Raw genomic sequence first — 8,790 nt, forward strand, 5'->3', positions numbered from 1 at the left:
ACCAGGTTTACAAGGCTTCCACTCTGTGAGAGCAACCCCTCGATGGAGGAGAAGAAGCCGGACCATCAAGAAGACCTGAAAGAAGACAGCAGAGGCAGGAAGAGGGACCAGAGACACACAAACAGACACAACACTGCCACCTTCTGATCTGATGACATCAGAGTTGAATGTGTGGACTGATTTGGAGGCCAAGCCTCACAATAAAAGCAGCATTTTCATGGGAATGTGTTCCATCCAGGGCTGCACGGTGGTGCAGTGGTCAGTACTGTCTCCTCACAGCAAGAAGGTTCCTGGTTCCAGTCCCGGCTCCAGCACAGGATCTCTCTGTGTGAGTCTCCATGTTCTCCTGTTCCTGTGTGGGTTCTCTCTGGTACTCCAGCTTCCTCCCACAGTCCAAAGACATCAAGAGGGGACCAGGTTAATCCAGACTCTAAATTGACTGTAGGTGTGACTGTGAGAGCGAATGGTTGTCTGTCTCTATGTGTTGGACCTGTGATGGACTGGTGACCTGTCCAGGGTGAACCCTGCCTCTCGCCTGAAGATACTGGCATAGGCTATGGACATCAGGCAGCTGGTGTGTTGGTGGATCTGTGGATCCTGCTGGAAGAAGCAGGGTGGAGCTCTGAATGGTTCCTGTCTCAAAGAGCTTCTCTGTGCAGCTCCCATCAGCTCCTAAAAACAGGAAACCAGCAGATTCACTGTTGAACAGTGGCATTAAAATGATGCCAGTGCTGGTTGTCTCTGTCTAAGGGTTTTGAGGGCATCCAGCTGCAGCCAGGAGACAAACAGGGATGCTGCTTGAGGACATCATCCAGGAGGCTGTCCATGGGGTGGAGCTGGGGTCTCAGACTGGGGACATTGGACAAGAACTTCTCAGAGGAAACTCATCATGGTGGCTCAGTGAAGAAAACTAGACCTGAGCTGCCTGCTGGAACCTAGCAGGTGAAGGACAGAGCTCCACCTCTTTGGAGACACCACCACTGTGGGCTCATGTTGGCAAAAGAAGTGGGTCAGTATTTGACACACACACACACACACACACACACACACACACACACACACACACACACACACACATGTTCTTACACACAGAGACTTTTCCTCTGTTTTTGTTTTTTACTGGTTTTGAACCAGTAACTGGTTTCTGTTGGTTTGATTTGCTTGACTGGTTGTTGTTTGTTGACCTTCCAAATCCACATTTTGGGTTCTGGCTTGTTCTGCTTTTCATTTTGTGTTTGTATTAAAGTTCTGTTACTGAAAAAGAGACTTCTTTCTCTTTTTCTTGAAGTAAATATATGAGGGTCTAAACTGACCATAACATCATGGATGTTCCAATAGTTAATGATATTAAAATGAATACTAAATCAAACCAGTCCATGTCAGAGATGTGTTCTAACACCCTCAGTAACGGTCAGGAAACACAACAACCTTTGGTTCATTTCTAGGATTTTCTTGAGGTTCATTTTACCATTTTTTAAACTGAAATCGAGGGTTTAGTGACTATAAAAAGGTCCAGAGGCCCACAACTAAATCTTCAAACCAATATTTCCATGGATAAGGAAGCCTAACAAGGTCACCAAGAGATGGAAACAACTTGGAGGATAGAAAATTGTTTTTAGTTTATTTGACAGCTGATTGAAGACGTGGGTCAAAACTGACCGTTACCATAGAGATGGGAACAGAAAGCTGACACAGAGGAAGGTTCCAGCTCTGAAAAAGGAGTTTGATCAAAATCTTGAACTGCCAGTAGAAATATCCTTTTGTATGTTGACCTTTGTTGACAGAAGTCACTTTAGCTTGGCAGTGAAAAGAATGGCTGCTAGCTTGACAAAGAGCTGCACAAACCAGGTTCAAGCTGGACTTTGGACCCTGGTATCTGCAACGACTCCATCAGCTCCTAATCTAGCAGCTCTGCTGGGTCCAACTATTTTACAGAACATTTGACAGACCTGTGGAGCAGTGAGGACACACATGAGTTGATCACATGATCCACTGAAGCGCCATTTTACCCTGGTACTGAGGTCACCAACATGAGCTGGAGTTGGGAATCTTGAACTGAACCTGGTATCACAGCGACACCTACTGCTGCAAAATGGAACAGCAACACTGAACCCAAGTACAGGATTGGAGGGAGACTGATGGTCGCTGTTTGGGTTTTTGAAGAACAAGGAGGGCGTGGCTTCAAGCTGGATTCTCAGAGACTATTTCCCCAACCTCTACATTGGTATCTACACTGTCCTCCAGTCATGTGACTGAAGTCATCCAGTCACGTGACTGAAGTCATCCAGTCATATCAGTGATGTCACTCTGCAGGACTGTCATTGCCGTCTCATTCTAGAAAAGAATCCAGACTCCACTTTTATGGGGCAGTTTTGGTCTTTAAAGACTTGACAGTTCCAGGAGATTTAGTCTGGCTCAAGATCTTCAGATCAACCCAGGACAGAAGGCTGTGACTCCATTGGATTGTGTAGTTGGAGCATTCAGAGATCTGGTGGATCTCAGTAGGAGCTGGATTTATCCACTGAATGATCCTGGTCAATGTGATCCTGCTCCTCCATCTCTCAGGCTGACAGAGCAGGAGGACCTGACTGAGAAGAAAGCTGCCCTTGAGCAGCTTCAGTCTCTGTGTGACAACACACAGGCAGAAAACCTGAATTTGAGGGAACAAGTTTCTACTCTTGAACATGAGAATAAAAGAGCAATCCAGGAGCTCCAGAACCTCACTGCTGTGGTGGCCAACCTCCAAACGGTCCAGGACAAGAACCAGACTCAGATAGAAGATCTGAACGCAACAGTCCACAGTCTTCAGTGTGAGGGGAGGAAGGTTGATGGAGAGAACAATGAGCTCAGAAAAGAGCTGACCCAGGTTCAGTCTCTGAGGGAGAGTGAACAGGTGGAGATGAAATGTCTTGAGGAAGACCTGACAGAGAAGAAAAGTGCACTTGATCAGCTTCAGTCTCTGTGTGACAAGAGATGGACAGAAAACCAGAATTTGTGGGGACAGGTTTCTAGTCTTGGACAAGAGAAGATTATTGCATATCAGCTGGTAGAGAACATGTCTGCCATGGTGGGCAACCTTGAATCTGTGAGGGAGGAGAACCAGACTCAGATCAGAGACCTGAACACACAACTCCACAATCTTCAGCTTCAGGTGAAGATGGTTTACAAGGAGAAGTGTGACCTCAACTGTGAGCTCAACTCCATCCAAGCAGAGAAGAAAAAAATGAGACAAGAACTCACTGAGAAGAAGGCGACTCTTGAACAGCTGAGGTCCCAGAGTGAGGAGAGAGAGGCAGAAAATGGATGTTTGAGGAGACGAGTTTCTACTGCATCTCAGGAGACAGAGACCTTCACTGCAGAGTTGGCCCACCTTGAATCAAGGAAGGACCAGGACCCCACAAAGAGTGACAGTCTGAACGGTGAAGTTCAGAGTCTTCTATGTGCAGTGAGAAAACAAAAGAAGAAAAGGAGCAGTGCTCAGAGGGAAATCCTGGGAAATCTTCATGATTTAAAAAGCTGTTTGAAAGAGGAAAATCATAACCTTCAAGTGAAGGTCCAGCAAACTTCTGAAGAGCAAGCAGACTCTCCCCTAAGTCCAGCCAGAGAAGAGCAAACAGACTCTCCCCTACGTCCAGCCAGAGAAGAGCAAGCAGACTCTCCCCTACGTCCAGCCAGAGAAGAGCAAACAGACTCTCCCCTACGTCCAGCCAGAGAAGAGCAAGCAGACTCTCCCCTACGTCCAGCCAGAGAAGAGCAAGCAGACTCTCCCCTACGTCCAGCCAGAGAAGAGCAAGCAGACTCTCCCCTACGTCCTGCCAGAGAAGAGCAAGCAGACTCTCCCCTACGTCCAGCCAGAGAAGAGCAAGCAGACTCTCCCCTACGTCCAGCCAGAGAAGAGCAAGCAGACTCTCCCCTACGTCCAGCCAGAGAAGAGCAAGCAGACTCTCCCCTACGTCCAGCCAGAGAAGAGCAAGCATACTCTCCCCTACGTCCAGCCAGAGAAGAGCAAGCAGACTCTCCCCTACGTCCAGCCAGAGAAGAGCAAGCAGACTCTCCCCTACGTCCAGCCAGAGAAGAGCAAGCAGACTCTCCCCTACGTCCAGCCAGAGAAGAGCAAGCAGACTCTCCCCTACGTCCAGCCAGAGAAGAGCAAACAGACTCTCCCCTACGTCCAGCCAGAGAAGAGCAAACAGACTCTCCCCTACGTCCAGCCAGAGAAGAGCAAACAGACTCTCCCCTACGTCCAGCCAGAGAAGAGCAAGCAGACTCTCCCCTTCGTCCAGCCAGAGAAGAGCAAACAGACTCTCCCCTACGTCCAGCCAGAGAAGAGCAAGCAGACTCTCCCCTACGTCCAGCCAGAGAAGAGCAAGCAGACGCTCTCATATGTTCTTCTGCAGAGGAGCGACGGGATTCTGCTGCATATCCTGCAACTGAAAAGCAGAATGATGGGGGCACCCTGGAGACTGGACCTGCAAAATGTCAAACCAGAGGTCTCCTGAGCCGTGTGACATCTGGTGTAGAAGATGTTCTGTTTATGTTCATAGTTTTTTCTTTGTGTGCTTTTCCTCAACTTTGTTTTCTTTGTTTGTTCTATATGATGATACCTTGATCACCACAGCAGTTGATCCCAGCTTGATTAGCTGAGTGCTTTGCAGTCTAAAGCACTTTAGTGATACCTGTGGGGTCCCTTATCCTCCCTGACCACAGGGATTCAGCCTCACTGAAGGAGAGTGAACCTTCCAGTTTGCAGCTCCTAGACTCTGGAACGCTCTCCCACTGGACATGAGGACGCTGAGGACGCCTTCAGAAAGAAGCTAAAGACCCATTTGTTTAGTAATATTATTGTTCATGATGGAATCGTCCCTCTGTACCTGCCCACACAGGTCAAGAGGTCAAATGATTCCCTGTTTAAAACAGCTCTTCCATCACATGGATGTGCATCCCAACAGTCAGAGCTCACCGATGCTCCTATTCCCTCCGGTGGGAGGCGCTACGAGTGACTGAGGGTCAGGGGGGTCAGGCTAGTCCAGATAGTGGGTCTGTATGAGGTTGTTAGGGAGGGATAAGGTAGTGGCAGAGTTCAGGCTGTAGCTGTGCTCCAACAGTTGAGACAGGGCAGGACAAAAAATGACATCCTGATGGCGTTAGGAGTGATTCTTACAAGAACCAATCAATAAAAGTGGGTGGTGACCTGCTCATGTGACGCTTGTGTTGATGATTACTGGGTCTCCTCCATGCTCATTTATCATGAATGAATCCCTCGAAGTAAAACACCTAATGTCTCCTGAGTTGTTTCACAAAATGTGTGTGTGTGTGTGTGTGTGTGTGTGTGTGTGTGTGTGTGTGTGTGTGTGTGTGTGTGTGTGAGTGTGTGGGCAATAACTACAAGTTATCTATGTATAGATCAAAAAATTATGAATCAGTTGGCTACATTGACAGTGGAAGTTCAGGTTTCCTGTAATTCAGTTTGCAGACAACACAGAAAACTGCCCCTGACCCCTCCCCTCATTCTGGAGGCTTTAACATGAAAATGAAAATGCTGAGAGACACAAATGCAAATCAGAGTATTTGACCAGAGGTGACATTTTTTAATGCTTTTCTTGTTATATTTGTTATATATGTTCTGTATGGTTATATTTGTTATGGTTGTTATGGAGTTTATGGTTATTATCTCTGTTTCTTGTGTCTTTGTCTTTGTTGTCCTCCCCTTCGTCCGTCCTGGATTTTTGACCCTGGTTGCAGGAAGCGTGTGACCTCAAGTCCTTTTTCTGTGTTGCTGAACGTAGAGCCTTGCTTCATTGTGTTAGCTAAAGTGTGATCCTCCCTGCTAATTCCTTATTTCGTTGACAAATTACCCACCAAAAATTAATACCTACTTGCTTTTTTTGGCTGAAGTTTAAAAGACCATCATTCTTGTAGCAACAGTCTTTCTGCCTTGTAAACACGCTAAGCTAACGATGGCTTCTCCCTCTTGTCCTCTTCTCTCCTGCTCAGAGTGCCACATGTTTTGTTCCTCCTCTGCCTCCTTTAGTGATACTGATAAGTGTGTTAAATGTAGTTTTCTTGTTGTGTTGGAGGTGAGGCTTAGCGATGTTGAATTGGACCTGCAGCGGCTCTGCACCAAAAGCTGAGAGAGCTAGCCAACCCTCACTCGCTGGTGCAGACCAACTTAGCTTAGCTCCTGGCTTAGGCCCAACTAGCGCTCCCCCAGAAGCTCCCAAGCATCTGGGAGAGCGCCAAGAAAAGTTGGGCCTAAGCTAGGATGTGCTTGCTCATGAAGAATTGTTGGGTCTAAATTCATTTAAAGAGTGTGGAACTGGACCTGTTCTACTTGTAAAGTGTAACTTTTGTTATTTGGTGCTTTACAGGGTGATGACTTGACTTCATTGCAGCTTTGACCTGAGCAGGTGTTCATCCTCATCTCAGTAACAGGGGACACTTTATCACAGCAGTGGACAAACATCAGCATTCATCACCCAGCAGCTCTTCTGATCAACAGAACAAGTTAAAGTATACTGGAGAATGAGGGCATCGATCCCTCTACCTCTCACATGCTAAGCGAGCGCTCTACCATTTGAGCTAATTCCCCTGTTAAGGAGCACAGCAGATGATGCATGTTGACCTTCATGCATGGTTGAATGAGCGTCACCAGTTGAAGCTTCTCTGGTTGACCAATGTAATGGAGACCAAGGGTTCCATGACATAAATGATAAATTGAAGGTAGCATTTGTCTTGGTATTAACAGTTTATGTAAATTAGAGGCACACACACATGTTAATGGTCAGGTTTATTGAATCAGCAAACATGTGAAACATTTTCTATGCCATGTGTTCCAGGGAGGGACCTGGGAAGCACAGGGGGACCGGCCATCCTGCCTGTGGAAAATGAAGACCCCAGTGTCAGTCAGTGGGAATCACTGTGCAAGGCCTGGTATTTAGTGTTGATCTAGTTTGTCTTATGTAAATGTGGCAGTTTCAGTCGTCACGTCAGTCCTCACCTCTTCCTGGTGGTTTCCTTAAAGGGGGTGGAGCCAAAAGGGGAGAGTGGCCCAAGGAAGCTCCTTAAGAGCTGTAGGTGCAAACCTTTGCTCCCAGATGGGAGAGGGGGTACAATCACAGGCGAGGTTCATTGAATGATTATGTGGATGTATGATTGAGTTGGTGAAGTAGTCTGGAATCATGTATATATTTGGTCAGGTTAAGTTGTTGCTGGTTTGATGTAAATATTGATTGTAGAGCATGGTTGTGGTCTCACCTCCACTCTATGGGCCATCCATCGTCATCTTCTGCTTATTCCTTACTAGTAAGGGTCACGGGGGGGGGGGGGGCTGGAGCCTATCCCAGCATCTACGGGCGAGAGGCGGGGTTCACCCTGGACAGGTCACCAGTCCATCGCAGGTCCAACACACAGACGAACAACCATTCACACTCACACCTACGGTCAATTTAGAGTATCAATCAGCCTCGTCCCCTAATGTCCATGTCTTTGGACAGTGGGAGGAAGCCGGAGTACCTGGAGAGAACCCACGCAGGCCTGGGGAGAACATGCAAACTCCACACAGAAAGATCCCACGCCCGAGCCAGGACCCGAACCCGGAACCTTCTTGCTGTGAAGGCACAGTGCTGACCACTGCACCACCGTGCAGCCCCGCTATGGGCTAGTCTGTCTAATTTCCTGCAGCCAGGAGGGAATTAAAGGCAGTCAGGGGTTTTTAATGTAAGTTGATGGTGTCTCATGCAATCTCTTTCAATACTCCAGTGGTGGTTTAAGTGAAGAAAAACATGGGTTAGTCAGTAGGACTCTGTGTGTGTGTGTGTGTGTGTGTGTGTGTGTGTGTGTGTGTGTGTGTTTCCATGCAGACTTTCCCTTGTGACAACCGATTTGATTTGGAAACCATCTCATCTAAATCTCCTCTCCAAAAACCCTCTTCTGCAACTTTGTACCCAAGTTGTCTCCTCATCAGGCACCACAGTATCCAGTAGGTTCAGTTAAAACAGTCATCAGTGATTAATGTTCATGTTCAATGATGAGGTTTTGATTTATTCTTCCAGAATCATCTGAAGAAACCCTCCTCAACACAGTGAAGCCTTCATCTGACAGGAGGAGTTTCTTTTCCCAGTGATTCCACTGACAGTGAAAAGCTACGTTCATCAGACTGGTCTGATAGGATCAACTACTGGTTGCTCTGGAGTGGAAACAGCAACCTGTCAGGAAACATTAGTCAGATCAAAGCCAAGATTAAAGCAAGAGCCTCCAGATCAAAGACAGAATTGATGATGATGTCATCAGGGGGGCTTTGATAGTGTCTTTATTTGTACCTGGAATTCTATATTTGATCTCAGGAGGACATGAAAGAAACACAACTGAGGAAAGTAGAGGAGAACATTCAGCTTCATTTGAAACACTCGAACTGTTGAACAGTAGAATTTGTTTGAAACAGTTTACAACACTGAGTGACAGGATTGAAGAGGGGAGATTTTGGTATTTTCAGTTTAATTCTAACTTAAAACTGGGCATGAACATTTTTAGTCGTTCACATTCTAACATACAGAGGAAGTCATGACATTCCCTTTTTTTTAACCTGTCCTGTTCAGGAAATGGAAATGGAAATTTAGCTGCTATGTTGAATCAGAAAAACCTTTTGAAGTCTACTTTTGCTTCAGTCAGAAAGTGGACTGTTGTTAACTCTTACAATGGTTGGTGATTGTGGAGGAAGACAAAACCCTTATGAACCTCTTTTTAACAGACACGCATTTCTAAAGACACTGGTTCATTTTATTTTTCTTCTTC

Source organism: Aulostomus chinensis, chromosome 1 (genome assembly GCF_037954235.1).
Source record: "Aulostomus chinensis isolate RoL2024-O1b breed Wild chromosome 1, RoL_Achi_v1.0, whole genome shotgun sequence".
NCBI lineage: Eukaryota > Metazoa > Chordata > Actinopteri > Syngnathiformes > Aulostomidae > Aulostomus > Aulostomus chinensis.